Here is a 17,426-nt window from a genome sequence, read left to right on the forward strand (position 1 = left end):
CAGCTTATATCACGGGGCAAAAATCAACACATTTTACACGGGGTGTAGGGAGGTTGACAGCGGCATTTCCCCCATGCGCCCAAAATACAATAGGCCAAAAGAAATCTTTGTAGGATATTGCAATTTTAACTTAATTTCTGAAACACACAAAATGACTTCTATACATACATGTAAACAATACTTCAATTTTAACAATACAAGAAATAAATAAAATTTTATTTTATTCACTTTTCTGTCAAACTCAAAATGAACACAAATTTGTGGAAGTTTTAAACAAATATTAACACAAATCCATAACCCGAGTTGACCTCATACTAAGACAATTTTTACAAATAATATACAATTTCTATTCTCAACCCACCAAGTAATTGCTTTTCCAAAAGAGAAATTGCTTTTCCAAAAGTTATCTTAGTAATTTTCAACTTAATTCACTACGATATGTAAAGTGCCCAACACACTGAAACCGTGTACTGGATGTTGTTATACAGTGGAATGACATAGTGTAATCTCTATAATAGGAATAAGAGCCAATACAAAGTCCCATGTGATATATGATATAAAGGGTATAAAAACGGTTTTATAACATTCATAAAACATTCTTTGCAAAACATTCTACAGCAGAATTGTTATATTAAGTCATATTTTACCAGGGTAGCCCAGTCAGTGCATAGCACATGATATACATAGGGGCCCTGGAGAACATATACACAATATAAAATTTGATTGTTAAAATTACACAATTAAAATTATACAAAGCTCAATTTAAATACATAAAAGCTACATAACAATTTAAAACACAACAATAATATTATTATATACAATTATTGTTATATGAGTATTGATAAAAACTAAAATGGCAAAAGAATAATAAAATATTATCATAGCACACACGAAGGAGATACATAAAACATAAAATACATTAATAATAAAAGACATATAATCTGAAATTGCCATTATTAACTGAGATGTTCAAATATTGTTGATTTAAATGAATATAACTTATTTATTGCACGAATATGATGTGGTAATTTGTTCCATTCTATTGCACCTTGGTATTGAAACGAGCGCACGTGACTTTTATTGACGGCAAGAAGTTTATCAGCACTTGACCTAGTATTTACATGATGCGTGTTATTTACAAACTTGAATTTACAGCTTAGATAAGAAGGAACAAGATCATTTAAACATTTAAACATCGATTTTAATGTTAATCCATCCGAGTTTATGACGAAGCTCTGTAGCACTATGCCAGGGGGGATAACCTGTTATTGCCCTGGCAGCCCTATTCTGAAGCTTTTCTAGTCAATTGTTATTGAATTATTGACAAAATATTTTACAAAATGTTTACTCAAAATATTTTACAATAACGTTCATGATTTATATAGTCATTTAAAATTAATAGTCTTGTTTTTGCTGGGATGTAGCATTTTACTGACTATTATAGTCACACCTTGTGAATTATCATCTTTTCAGAATTATACACGACACACGTCATTCGTGTTTTTCCAGGTAACACTTTTACCCAGCGTAATTGCTTTCGTTGTTTCATCAACACAGAAAGAGTGGGCGGAATTACTTTTTTCATGTGTAATACTAAATATTGCACTACAAATTCAAATTATAAGGGCCGGGTTTCTTTGGATTAATGGATTTCAACCTTATACGACGATCGTATCATGCTGTACAAATTTACAGGTATACCTCGGCTTCGATGTGGGTTTTTTTAAAGCATAACTAAAATAAAAGTCCATTGGTAATTTTTGCGTGACAAAACCAATAAGTTTTTACTTGCTTAATAATATTTTGGGAGGGCGAGTTAGCGCAGCGGTAATTCCCTCGCTTAAGGTTTTACCGTCGTCACCCGATTCGACTTGACTATTGCGCCTGTTTTCAAGGCGTGCGTACGCCGCGTCGTGTTCGGCGTTGCGTTGCAGACATCGCAGAGAACGATGCATGTTGTGCGTGTCAATGCTATTTTTGCGCACCGGCGATAACTAGGGCCAAAAAATAAAGAAACAATGTTTGCTGAGCACAAAAAAAGTGGTCGCTTCTAATATATTAAATACAACTTTTACAAACCAAATCTTGCCAGCGTGCTTCCAGTAATAACGGACCTGGACCCCCTCCCCAAAGTAGGCCTACGACAGTAGGGTCCAATAGATGGTATGAAGTTATAGGCCTACCAAACAAACACAGAATCAGGGTGTTTTTTTTTTTACATTAACGAGTGTTGGTTAAATTGGTTAATTCGTTTTAATAATATTTTGGCCTAAATGTTGGGTAAGCACTACGACATATTATAGGCCTATTAAAGGTTAGGCCTATACGTTTGTAGAACGTTTCATAATGAAACACACTACAACAAAATTAAAAACATGTTGTGAAAATGTTATTGTAGACATATATTATTTTGGCAACATTGTTCCAGCTTAGAATATGTTTTGCAGCAAGTGTTCAATGTTTTTGATTGTTATTTTTAAAATGTTTTAAAAGTTTATAATCCACCATTTAAATGTTTAAAGCATTTTGTGTTATTGGGTAAAGACCTACTACGTGCACTGAATACATAATGCATGCGATATAGACAACACCATCAAATCTATTCAGTTTAAAAACAAATGTGTCATACATTTACAAAAATGATATCATAATTGGCCAAATGTTTTTCTACAGCTATAGGCAACCCAGCGTTTAACTTTGCTTTAATTGAACTGCAACAATTGATGATATGAATCCACCTCGAGATAATTCCGTAGGCCTATAGTTTTTGTGACCAAAAAGTTTTCCTCTCGGTAAACGGCACTAAGCATGCCGTAAGTAGGCCTATGCCTATAATAATTGTAGGCCTATAGTCAAACACTTCCGCCCATGGTGTCAAACTCTTCGCTTTAACATGTTTAATAAATCCTCTTTTTGGTCATTCGAGTCAGGTGAACATAAAGCTGAAAATAACTCACTTTGTGTAACTTGATAACTCTTTGGCCCAATAGGCTATCTTTGCAGATGACCAAAATACACCAAATTAGAATTAGGCTAAGAATTTTTTAATATTCTTAGCCTTAATAGCCGACATCATTATAATTGTTCCTAATTATGGACACTTCTTAGCCTAAGTATTTTAGGTAACTTTTTTACAGTGAAAACTTTCCTGCGTAAACAACAATTCCTTTTTTTGTGGCCATATGCGTAAATGAACGCTGATCCGGCATCAGATCGCGCTTCATACCAGCGCGTTGGCACGCACCAAAATATCCACGTACGCAATTAACTACGCATGGTGTCGAAGAAAAAATGCATTTTTGACCTATTTTGGTCAATTTACGCGAAAACTAGGTCCGGTACCCCCAATTATTTTTGCGCGATTTTACAGAGCTTTTTCTTTTTCATAACATATATAAAATTAAAAAAATTTTGTCTCGACAATTTTTTTATACAACGCAAAAGGTGATATATTTTGGGCAAATTGCTGATTTTGCCATTGAAGTGTACAGAGATTTTTGGAAATGTACACCTCTTTTAAAACGGCTGTAGCTCAAAAGTGAGGTCCGGCACCCCCTGTTTTTTTTCCTGATTTATTATCTACACATATTAATGTACAAAATATGTCAATTTAAAAAAATTTCGTCGATAGGTTTAGTAACGACGGTAAAACCTTAATTGCACCACTGAGGTCCCGGGTTCAAGCCCCGGCGCGGCCCAAGGACTCACGTGCATTTGGTTTATCCCGATCCATGGCGCTCTCGCAGGTTTTCTCCGGGATCTCCGGTATCCTCCTGCTTTCAAAATCGGTGATTAGTTGTTTCGTTATCAAAAATTTCCTTCACCCAATGGAATTTGGGGAGCTGCAGAAAATGGGTGGATGTTACAATCTAAGTGCGGATAGGTTTGCGCCGTGTTCGGCTGCAACTAGCCTAGTTGATGTGATGATTCACCACGCAGCGAAATTACTGCGCTTTGAATCCTCTGGAAAAAGCGCTATATAAATTCCGAAATTTATTATTTTATTTCGTCCGTCTCGTCGGAGCAGGGGCGTAGCAAGAGCCTCGGGGGCCCATGGACAAGAAATAGTGCGGGGCTCTTTTAGCAGGGCCGGATTTACCATTGGGCCAGAGGGCCCCAAAATTGCCCTGTGCATGTTCCTCTTAGCCCGACAACACCATGTTTTGGACCAAAATATGGTAAAATTGAAAATTTTGCGCGCTTCGCGCTTATCATACTAGCCCTTCACATAGCAAAATGCACATTCATTTTGGGCTAAAATGGCCTAACATTAAACATTTATTTCGCGCGCAAATGTCCTAGTAAGATCGGAACAAAATAATATGCTTATCTCCCTCTAATCAGTTTGCAATGCTTCTGCCACCACCGTCGATCTTATAATAGCGGGCCCCCAGTTTGTAAACCAAACTTAGCCTCTTGAGTGAACATCCTTTCCGCACGGTGAGTTTGGCGCCTGCAAATTTTGGATTCGGGGCCCAGATCAATTCGGCCCTGCCTTTTAGCATCTCCTTAAACAGCGCTTATTTCATTTTCTCTTTTGCTTGGGGCCCCTGAACCCTCGGGGCCCATGGACTTCGTCCACCCTGTCCCCCCGCTTGCTACGCGCTAGACTATGCCAAAGTCGAATTTTATTAAAAATATGTTATAGTCATGATGAACCCATTTCTATGAACTCAAAATTATACTGATGTTTATTAAAATTAAAGTATTCAATAGTAAAATGGTCATAAAGATTAAGAATATCAGATGATTAGTGACAATAAAAGTAATTGAATGCAACATTATCTTGCATAATAATTATTATAATGGCTCACTTTAATATTGAACAATTCTGATTTTGGAATCTACCAGTTCACGAAAATCCGGGAAGCTAACAAACAGAGGGAGTGACGTGCGGTGACTGAAACGGATCAGATACAGTTGCACACAAATCAATATAAATCAGAGTTTATGTAATAGCCAGAGTATGCAAAATGGGCAAGTGGACTACGGAGAAGTCTAGATACGCGCCTGCGTCGGAGAACTGCTTCAGATGTGAGCATCTGATCCACTTTCCCAGGAAACTGACTTCTGGTTGTGTGTAGTCTTATTACTTCAAAGGTGGGTCATAAACGTGACTTAGGAAATAAGTGCCTTCCTCTTTATTCACGGTCTTTGTCCTCCTCTTTCTGTTCTCCATCGCTTTGCCTATATCATATCATAAATTGTAACAAAAACCGAACTCTAATGTTCTCTCGATTTTTTTTAATCAGAGAAGATATGTTAGGAGTTTCTTCAATACAGTTTTGGCCAAACATGAAACATGCCAAATGTGATATTAAAATGGGCGTTACCAATTTTAAATGAACTAAAATAGTATGAAATGGAGGAAATGATATGATCCGGATATACCTCCAGCATACACATGACTTCCGCATAGATATACATCGCGAAAAGGGATATATTGTAAAATTTATTATAATTATTTATGGCCATATTTTTTTTAACCAGTAATAGAAATGAACTTGGCTGTATATTTATTTTCATCTAATCAACGGTTGCTGATTAACCGGGCTGATTAAACACATGCAATTAATCGTTGATTTTAAATATCACATATACAATTTACGTCTTACGGGACGACCAATCCTCTTTCTCGGAACTTTCGCCTGGTTTATATAGGCCATATACGAGGGGGTATCAAAAAGTTTTAGAAATCGCCCAAAAGTGAAAGAGCTATATCAATGAAATTTTGTCAGTGCAATCACTGGTCCTTATGTACATTATGGTCCAAAAATGGTCTCATAGCTATATGTTTACTTTTTTACAGGTGGCACTAGATGCCAATAACCCGCTGCCCCAGTTAATGCGCATAAACTGCAAGATTGAGAAAATTGAGGCAAGCAGCATTATTAAGATCCTGCTTTTAAAGGGTTGCAGTGCCTAGAAAATTGATGATGAAATGAAAGTTATCTTCGGTGGTGATTGTGATATGTCTCTGTCACTCTTTGGAAAAGTAATTTTTATTTCATCACAGATTTTCTGGGCACTGTAACCCTTAAAATGGAACTTAATCATACTACATGCCTCAATTTTCTCCATTTTGCTGGTTATGCGGTAACATAGGCAGGTAGTGACATCTAGCTCCTGTAAAAAAAAGTAAACATACTTATGAGACCATTTTTGCACCATAGTGTACATAAGGATCAGTGATTGCACTGACAAAATTTCATTGATATACCGTAAAACCCCGTCTACAAGGATATACCTAAGAAACGCCCTCAATAAAATTGGTTGCTTGTTGTATTTGGAGTTTGAGCAAATACATACTGGCACTGGGTGGCTATGCATTCCATCTAAGTATGTTGTAACACCAATCAATTGTATTGACATAATAACGACTGTTTCGTATATCAGGATCGTATAGCTCAATTGATAGAGCGTCAGACTTTGGAACTGAAGACATGCTGAAGAGAGCATGGTCCGGGCACCGGTTCCGTTTTTTCATTCTCGTTTAATTTTATCTTTTTGACTTGTTTTTTTTTTCTTTCTTCTTTTTTTTTTTTCTTTTTTTAATTTTTTGTGTGTTTTTTTTTTTATAGTTTTTTTTAGTTTTTTTTTATTTTTTTTTTTATAGTTTTTTTTAGTAATTTTGTGGTTTTATAGAAACTAGTAAAAGCATTTATTCTAAATAATAGCGAAACCCACGGTTAGACAGATGTGTTGTAACTACTTGTCTGTCCTCGTCTTTGCAATAAAATCTATGTTGCACCTTTGTGCCATCCCAATTCTTGAGGAATGGTAGGTAGGGTGCGTTTTTGGCTTAAGCACGATTTTGTTTCTACTTGAAATGAAATCAAAATAAATATTGCTCTGTTGCCACAATTGCAGTTTTTTCAATAAAAAAAAAAATAGATGAGGAATAATAATTATTCCATATTTGAATCTATTGTCCCATCAAGAATAGAGTGTCTTCAAAAACTTCAATCAATTCATCTGACAAAGGAAACTATTCTGGTCATTCAATTTTGTTTCGCTTGCACCTGTTATATCACAGGCGTTGGTAGAGAAGGCACACTTCTCTTGTCTTCACCGAAGTAGTGATGTAAACTCTAACATGATTAATTACCATAGCTAGCAATGGACATACACTATTTTTTGTTCCACTTGAACCCATACTATAGGCTATTCGCTGTCGATGTGACGTAATTAATCGGATTAACTACCATAGCAATTGATGAATACAATTTCGAATATATAGCCCTGCACTTCATCGTTCACGTGGCACCTATGCATTAAACCATAGTTGTCAAAGAAATGCTAATCACTCGCCATGTAAGATTAGTATTTATGAAAAGAGTGGTATTCAATCTATGTTTGGTGACATACGCGGGTGATTAGTGCAATCTGCTTGATGGTAGTTATTGCGATTATTACGTCACTTCGACAGCGAATTGTAGTATAGACGAATCCAACAAGCCAAGTGATGGTCAGAATTTATTCGGCCATTATACGCTGGTGAAGTTGCGTAATTAATCGGATTAATTACCATAGCAACAGGTGAAAACAATTTTGAACATATCGCGCTGCGCTACAAGCAGGTTACCCTCATCACCTGTACTGTGTATGTCTGCAATCATAGATTGAATACAATACTGGTCTTTTCAAAGATCTTACAGGTGCAGCATGATATGGTTCAATGAAGAGGTACCGCCTGAACGTATCAGTGTATAACGCGGTATATTCAAAAATTGTTTTCACCTATTGCTATGGTAGTTAATCCGATTATTACGTAACTTCGCCAGCGTATTGAATAAAACAGGAGGATGTGAGTTCACAAGGGCAATGTCGGGGATTATAGGTCACAATCGATGTGGAGAGACACACCACATTTCGCCAAAATACATTCTAGAAACGCTTGCTGTTAGAATAAGAAAAATTTTAATGCTAATTTATTGCACATTCTAGAGAAGCGTGGTTACCTTTTAAAATAACCGAGTGAGAGGGTTTTCAAGAAAATATTTTTCCTGTCAAAACTGAAGCATCCTCTGCATAAAAGAAAATATGAATATTAACTGCACATCATATATAACGATTCGTGATACCCAATTGTGGCACATTTGATGTCGTTTAAGAAGCAGAGAATTTTATTTCAATTTTATATACGCCAAAATATTTTTTAATTGAGCAAAAATAAGGATAGAAAAAACGTTGAAAATCCTATGTGAATATTACATTAGACCCGGCAAAAGATTACTGTTTCGTTTTTATGGTAATCTAATCTTTTATTTCCTGAAAAAACATTTGGGGTCTAAAATGGAATTTTTATGTAATTGATAAAAACATCGAACGTGATACAAGAAAATGGTAGGTTTTCCTCTATAGTATTTTACTGACCATGGAAATGTACTGAGACACAAGCACGTGTCAAAATCGATATAATGTATTGTCCATACAGACGCCCAGTTATCACTGTTTATTATTGGATTTTTTTTTGTATAAAACACGCAGTTAACTTAATTGAGCGCTAATAATACACATAAATGTTTTTAGGCAAATAAAATTCCAAAATATGGTACGTTTTCTGCCTTTGCTTGTCACGTGGTAGGCCTATGTTGAAGTTGCGATTATACCTTCAAATAAGTTTCAAATGAATTCCAAGAAGACAAATGGCCGAGTGGTCTAAGGCGCTGGGTTCATAGTGTATCCAAAGCAGTCCGCCGCCGCCGTGAGTTCGAACTCCGCCTCCGCCAAACTTTAATGAAGTAAAAGTAAAATTGAAATTTTACTTTTAAAAAATTTCATATTGGGGAAATGTGACTGGCAGAATTTATGTATGGCGTGGAGTGGTGTGGTGGAGAGATGAGAGGTCCGACCAACAGCCATAGCGAATGGTTCATGTTCAACTAATTCCAGCGGACGGTCTGTGGCTAGTAAGGAATCGTCTTTGACCACATGCGCAGATCTGTCTCGTCAGGAAGATATTTAATATCCCGAATTTACCGGGTGTCCCAAAAAAAGGTTACATGTAGATTTTTGAAAACATTCTAAGTTAATGTTAACAAATATAAATATCCTTTTCATTACATAATCTATGTACCCTCTACTAGTACCCCTGTGAATGTCAAGTTCACAACCTACGTACTTAGCCCGCTCTTTACGTGACATTAATGCAACACGAGGTTCATTGTACCACCGTCACAGCCACCGTGCATTTGGCGGGACACTTGAGTAGACCCAGCCATAGAATGACAGATGAGTATTTTATTCTGATAAACAAATAAGTTTTATTTCAAGAGTTCAGTCAGAATTATGAAAACAAACAGCAGCGATTTCAAGTCAATAAAATCCAAAAAGGCCTAAATGCAAAAGATTGTTATTCATTTCACTATGTTGATGACAGGAGATACAGCGTGCAGAACTGCTTTCGCCAAAAACCTGTTCTCTCTAATGACCATCTTCCTTTATTTGTAATCACCAAGAATCCAGAATCCCTAAAACTGATTTATTTTCAATGTACAGTATTTAATTTTTCAATATGTTTCTTTTGTGCAATAAGTTCAACAATAAAAATAAGAGAAACATAAAAAAAAAATAAAGAAAAAATCTGAAAACAAATGTGTGCTTGTGTTCAACTTTCGTTGTGCGATATTTTGATAGTTAGTCACTCTTGACACCCCTGTCATCTTGCGCTCACAAGTTAAGTTGCTTTTAAGATATGGAATTGAAACTTAGCAAACAGTTACAAGAAGGATAAATAAATAGTATGTGAAAAAATGATATTGTTTTGTTGTACCATCACAAAATGCGGTTCATTTTCTACATGTAACCTTTTTATGGGACACCTTGTATAATAGGCCTATGCCTACCAGTTCCATCGTATAACCGATCTGCTAGAGAATATTTGTTACCATGTTTAATAAATTCGTATTTATCGTATAATAAAATGTAGCCAAATGTATATTATGTGTCACACGGTTTTCTGCTGAACCACTAGCAGGCTATGTTACCACATCTATGACAATGACAAAGGTGAATTTTGATGATTTTTACGATCGTCCGGATGAGCAAATCACTGAATGGGTCTTTAGTTCCCTCCTCTCCTTATCCTGCCAATATTATATGAATCAAAGAAAAATAAAGAAAAATAAAATTAAACAAGAAAAAAAGACAAAGAAAAGAAACAATAAAAGAAAAACAATAGAATAAATTAAACTAAATATGAAAAAAAAATTTTAGAAAATGCAAGAAAATATAAATGAAAAGTTTGAACAATATTTTGTTTATAAAAGTTTGTGTGACCGTGATGAGGCTCGAACTCACCATCTTCCGATCTAAAGAACCAAAGTCTTATGCCTTGCCAAGTGAGCTATGCTCGTGAGATGCGAAATAAAGATAAAATAATACATTGTATACCTGCTTGTGTCGGTAAATGATTTGCTCAAATTCCATAATGATATAATATTGTGGAGGGCGCTAGCGTGAAATATGCTATCATCACAGTCGCTTCTATTCCTTATAGACGGGTTTCTACGGTATCTCTTTTACTTCTGTGCGATTTCTAAAACTTTTGATACCCCCTCGTACTCTTGCTCTCAGTGTCTCGAGTACAATGATCTGATGATCAAGTTGTATACATCACATTTTTCTCCCGGGTTCTTTTCAAGCTAGAACATTGTAAAACATGACCATGCCACGAAAGGACTAGTCCAGGGGCCCGGGGAGGCACTTAACAAAATGACCATACGGGTATGCTCCCTGGAAAGACCGCTGTTTTTGGACAACGCAGCTCCGAAAGATCCATGAATTTTATATTCGAAACAGAGCGCTGAAGACCACCGATTTTGATAATTGCAGCTCCAAATGACCCCGGAATTGCTCATTCCTTAATCCTTATACATTTCTGGGTTTTTTAGGGCGATTTATCATCTTATGTTTCAATAGATAGCATCATGAGCTAGAGGTGTTTTTTGATCGGCATTCATTTGGCAGGAGTCAAAACTTCGTGATTTTGGCACTCTACAAAATTTTGGCACCTTGGTTCTTGGTGGCTTATATCCTAAAAAGCTAATCTGGACATGCTGGAAGCTATAGTAGGATAATTGTGAAGTGACGTCATAGCCAGTGTTGGAGCAGAAAGTGAAGAGTGAAAAACAATCCGAAGATCAGGAAACCGAGGGTGGCACTATGTACAAAGGGCTTGCAGAAGAAGCTTGGATCCTGGGGACGCAGCATCCTGATTGTGGTAGGCAAAGCTGAATCACTGGATGAAGGCAGCAGTGGTTTGAACAGTGACTGTGGTAGATGGTAGTTGATTCCACATGCTTCTTGATCCAACAGAGTAGACCCTCTGATGCCGTATAGCTCCGTATAGAGCTTGGCAAACAGGAAACTTCGTCAAACGCGTTGCTGACGGTCCAATAAAACGACATCAGTCTGCCCATGGTGTTGTAGGCCCGTTAGGCCCAATCATTCACAGTGAGTTGGATGACTGTTGCGAGTCGTTCCAAATTTAGCAATTTATGGTGACTATAAATGACTTAAGACGACCAGTGCAGTGTATTCACAGGACCTCAACAGTGGCGTAGAGTGGGTCATCACATTGGAAGGGGGGGGGGCACCGACCATGATTGGGGGGTGGGCACCGGATCTGATTGGGGGCACCGTAAGCCAGTTTTCGGCAAAAATTTTGACTTTCATCGCTTGGAGGCGCAGAATCGATGCTAAATTGGTCAATTTGGCGCCTAAGGGTGGCGCCCAGGGCATGTTCCCCCCCTCTGTCCCGCCCCCCCCCCCTAGTGACGCCACTGTCTGTAGACAACTGATGTAAGTATTAGTAACAAAGTCCAGAATTTTCAACGCCCAAACTGTGAACTCAATTTAGACAATTCCTATTCTTTGACATGGTATCGGCCCGTGTCTGGTCTGGTCTGTACGTTGAGTAAAAGTGCGCCATCACATTTTGTTTGTTAAGCTGTTGTAAACCCGGAAGTAGAACCCGGAAGTGATTTTATCAAAACAAAAACCATGATGTGGACACGAAGCAAGCAATGGATGTCGATGCACATGCATGGAAAGATCTGATGGGCAGAAATCAGAATCTGACATAGTTTAATAAAAGTCTGCAAAATATACTCGATTTGTACATTATGTATAGATGCTCAGTTGATGAAGATTTTGTTCTGTATTTACAAGTGTTGTGATATCCAAATGATGCAAATCATATCATATCTCCATTGATCAAATCAACATTACTTTTCCGGCAAACTTCAGTTTAACTTTTAGGGTCTAAAATTGCAATGGATACTAGACTAAAATCTCTTGTGTTGAAACATATTGGCAAAGCGGCACACAAGTATTGGAGAGCTGTCGCTTGTGATATCATTGCAGTTTGCCAAGGTATAAAACCAGGTTTCCTATATGACTATGGAGCCGTGTCTTCCCATTCCCTTGCTGCTCTGACATCAGATGTCTTCCAAACTATATCCCATGAGCAATCAAAGGGTGGGAAAAAATGTGACATGTGTGTTATCACCCTGGAGCAAGATGTTATGTTGGTTAATATTGAAGCATTGTATCGCAGATTGGAAGAGCAGGAACACTGCATGGAATCGTCAACCAGCAACATCATAGACGTATCGGAGAATCTCAAGTCTCCTCAAATTTTAAGTTTTTCATCGCCCCATGGTATCAAATTGAAACAAGAACTGCATCGGTTTTGTGCTCAATGTAAACAACTGCTTTCAAAGAGAAATGTGGATGTAAAAGTAGCTGAAATTGAATTACCTGAAACTGAAAACTTCAACTTGACAACTATCTTTGGGTTACTCATCGGCTACCCTGTGTTTTACTGGTATCAAGGAGGAGCAGAAGCAGCAAACTGCTTGGACATGGTTCCTCTTATAGTTTATGAAATAGTTTGTGATTTGAGAAACAACTTTACAGACAGCCAGTCTCAAACTAGTCACACTTACGATGGATTTCAATCTTCAACAAAACATTGTGATGGTAGCAAAGCAGAATCTTTACCAAGTAAAGATGACTATTTATTGAAAAGTGGTCATGCTGTATACTCATTTAGCATACCAGAGTGTGTTAGTGATCATTGTAGAGAACGTATACATTCTTGGTTTCACAATTTACAAGATGGGGTCACTAAAACATTAATAACAAATTTACAAATGAGCCAAAAGACAGTGAATTTACCAAGTGTAGCGCTATAATTTGTTTGTCTCAAAGTTCCTCTTGATGTTGATTATACATAGGTTTAAATGCGTATCACTTATTGAGAGTGAATTCAGTGAAATTGTACAAACTAATGTATGTGTACTGAGATGTTGATGTTTCAGAGTTTGATACTCCAAATCATTTTAAAGAAAAAGTACATGTTATTTGAAATGAAATAATATGCTACACAAGATAAATCAAATACAAGATGTATGATTTGAGCCACATTTTCTTTATTTTTATACTGTCTTGTATAAACATACCAATCACGTATTTAGAAATACATTTAACCTGTCTTAAAATCAGGGATATGAAGTTTTCATATCCTAAGAATACAGTATAAGAAATTTTGGAAGTTTAGATCATAGACTGCAAGCAGTGGTGTAGCAGGAGTCATCATGGGGCACCGACCATGATGAGGGGGGGGCAACCGGGCCTGATGGGGGTGTGCATGAATGCCACTGAACGCATTCGAGTTTAAACTTTTTATAGTTTATAGTTGCAGTTGGAATGCAGCTATAATTCTTAACTGCAACTATAAACTCAATTATATCTCTACATGTAGACTCAACTTTAACTCTCTAATTATAACTCTCAATACAGCTATAATAGAGGTTATCCACTTTACTCATGTGTGACTCGGGGTGTGACTTCTAACAAAAGGCGCTGATTCCTGTAGTATTTCTCATTCAAACCAATTCCAATGCACAACCTCAGAGTTACCTGCATAACTTTGGCGGACTATTTTGAAACAGTGATGGGTGCACATGCAGGTACTTCTTTTGAAAGTCCTAAACAAGGTATAACAGTCGCTGATAGGATGTGCAACTTACAGAACACAGATAACCTCTATTCTAACTGCAACTATAAATGCCTAATGAGGAATGCATTTTTTATCATTTATCTTTTTATTTTTGTTATTCTTTTTATGTATCATACAGGCTTTGGGACAAGCAGAAAGTATCCAGTGTCTGTTGTAAATGTTGGAATAGTAAACAAATAAAGTCACTGCTACAAAATAATTATGTGTTGAAGACGAATTTTGAGTTTCATTGTTGGTTTTTTTGGTGAGCTAATAGTTTCAAAGTTGTTCAAATTTGGTTAAAAAGCATACCTAATTTTTCTCTCATTTCAAGGATTCAGAAAAGTATAGCTCGGCCTAGCTGCGTCATACTGTTCTTGAGTTATAGTATTATGGTCATTTTTTTGCCACACAGGGGTCAAAAATTAAAAATGCTCAGATTTCAACGCAATGCTTTGTTATTGAAAAAAATCGGGTAATAATGGTCAATCCCCATTACATTATAATTGACCACAACCTAGATTTTGTTATGTTTCCTAGGTAACAAAACATCCCGCATGGTTACAACTATTCCTTATTTGAATTGTTTTCACGAAGATTTGACCGCTTTCCACATAATGGAAGAACGGTATGTCACAGGTAGGTCAAACTATAATTTGTCTGAATCCTTGAAATGAGGAATAATTTGGTACGCTTTTTAACAAAATTTGACAATGTCATAGGACCATAAAAGGAAGCTAAAAAAGTTGGTTCAGTACAGGCGGCGGATGACATGATCGAGCCGGCAACTCATGAAACGGCCCGGCCGTATGGCATTTTCCATATACTCGGTTAGTTTTGTGGGGTTCATTATCGAACCCCAACGGTTTTAGCTTGTATTTATATTATTTATCAACATAGGCCTATTTGTTTGTGATATTTCAAGTGTTTTAAAATTTCAAAATAATCCCATTCAATTACACGGTTGACGATTCAAATTTACTGAATTTAGGGAATGCACGTCATACACCACCTGGTTCAGTCGAGTCTGGGATGGGGGATGCACATGCACATTAAATCCCTGCATTTAGTCGACTACAATGAACCAGTCACGCTTCACCTAAAATGATCTGTTCTGCCTCATTTGTCTGGCAGAAATCAAAGTGGGATGCAGTTCGGAGTGATTATATTTCTACATGTTCATACTACATACTCTGAAAATTTTAGAAAAATCGCACGAGTCCATTTTTTAAAAATCACATTTTTGTTCCTAAAATGGGGGTTATAGCGCCCTCAACAGGCACTCTCTCCATAGGGCTACATGTAAAGACCAGTTATAGACAAATGGCCCTAAAATAAAACAGACTCGTGCGAATTTCCTCAAATTTTGCATATGATGTAGATTTAACATCTGGAATGTAATGCAAGTGATGTCGTTGCTGCTTTTCTAAATTCATTTTTAAAATGTCCGCCCCAGACCAAGGTGATCTGGGCTAGTATCTGGGGTATGAAATTTAATGGTACAAAATGCAAAGTCATGAGGATTTCCCATAAGAGAAGCCCAGGACAACACCAGTCGACATAGTGACAGCACCAGCTTATATCACGGGGCAAAAATCAACACATTTTACACGGGGTGTAGGGAGGTTGACAGCGGCATTTCCCCCATGCGCCCAAAATACAATAGGCCAAAAGAAATCTTTGTAGGATATTGCAATTTTAACTTAATTTCTGAAACACACAAAATGACTTCTATACATACATGTAAACAATACTTCAATTTTAACAATACAAGAAATAAATAAAATTTTATTTTATTCACTTTTCTGTCAAACTCAAAATGAACACAAATTTGTGGAAGTTTTAAACAAATATTAACACAAATCCATAACCCGAGTTGACCTCATACTAAGACAATTTTTACAAATAATATACAATTTCTATTCTCAACCCACCAAGTAATTGCTTTTCCAAAAGAGAAATTGCTTTTCCAAAAGTTATCTTAGTAATTTTCAACTTAATTCACTACGATATGTAAAGTGCCCAACACACTGAAACCGTGTACTGGATGTTGTTATACAGTGGAATGACATAGTGTAATCTCTATAATAGGAATAAGAGCCAATACAAAGTCCCATGTGATTGCATGCTTTCATCATCAAAACTTTCCATTTTTCTGTTACCCATTGCTATTTTCTGCTGAAAAGATGGGCTTTGTACCATCTACATTGTAACCATTTTGTTGCTAAACAACATTTCTGCAAACACTGCATCAAAATTGCTGCAGCATTGTTGAGCTAGCAACACATGATGTAACAATATAGTGGTCCAAGGCCATGTACACTTTACATTTTGTGACCATAAATAAAAAAAACATGGATGAAATACACAATACCTTTTAGGCAACAACTTATCAAAAAAATCTGAGACACCTACAACACTCACTTGTTTTTGTATGGAACAAAGACAAATTGCAAGGCTGTAACAGAATTACAAAACAGTGCAATCCACATTTAAAACAAATGATTTGAAACAGTCACCTTAATTAAACAGAGCTAACATGAATCTAACCAGAAAAATAAATGGTAATTGAAAGAATCAAAAATTAATTATATTTCACATACTCTTCATATCTATTGATATTTCGACAATAAGTTTATACACCCATTTGCAAAAAGTGATTTTGTGAAAACCTTTTACTTTAAATTTCACATTAAATATAGAATTTCAATTTTGAATCCCCCACATTTTGTTTAAAATTTAATAATTTATTAGCATTGTCCAGAGAAAATTATGTTAGGAGTGCATTTCATTTCATTTTTAAATATATATTTTCAAACTGCCATTTTTAAGTGTCATTAAAATTATTCAGCAACTCTGATGAATGGTGTTGTTGGCAAAATTGTGTTAATTATCTACATGAAAGAACTCTTGCAAAGTTGTTTTTAAGTCTCCTTTTCACATACAATGCATCAAATTTGGCAAACAGTTTCTTGAAACAACTATAAAGGCTCCAACTTTTGAATAAAGCCTCTCAAGGTACTTACTTCCACATATAGCTGCAAGTGTACATCATAAGTTGCAAATCCCATTTTTGCGGTAGGTAGTTTACTGTTGACATGCACCTCAAAAAATGGTCTTTTTAACAGTAGTCAATCATAAAATTACAATAAATATGCAAATGACAAATTATTGACACATTTTTAACTTTCAATATGACGGGTTACCCCTTTGTGAGATCAACTCCTGGTGACCATTGATTGTCCCAGTGCTAAATAGGTCACTTGTCAAGATATTGTTTTTCATCTTTCGAACTGGTCAGAGGCTGCAGCCTCCAAAATCAGTTAATGAGGTACTATTATCTGAGACTATTATATTCAGCTATAATAGTTTCAGCTATTATCAACTGATGACTACTATCTTGTTTCCATTTGTATGA

The sequence above is a fragment of the Amphiura filiformis genome, chromosome 3 (genome assembly GCF_039555335.1).
Source record: "Amphiura filiformis chromosome 3, Afil_fr2py, whole genome shotgun sequence".
Lineage (NCBI taxonomy): Eukaryota > Metazoa > Echinodermata > Ophiuroidea > Amphilepidida > Amphiuridae > Amphiura > Amphiura filiformis.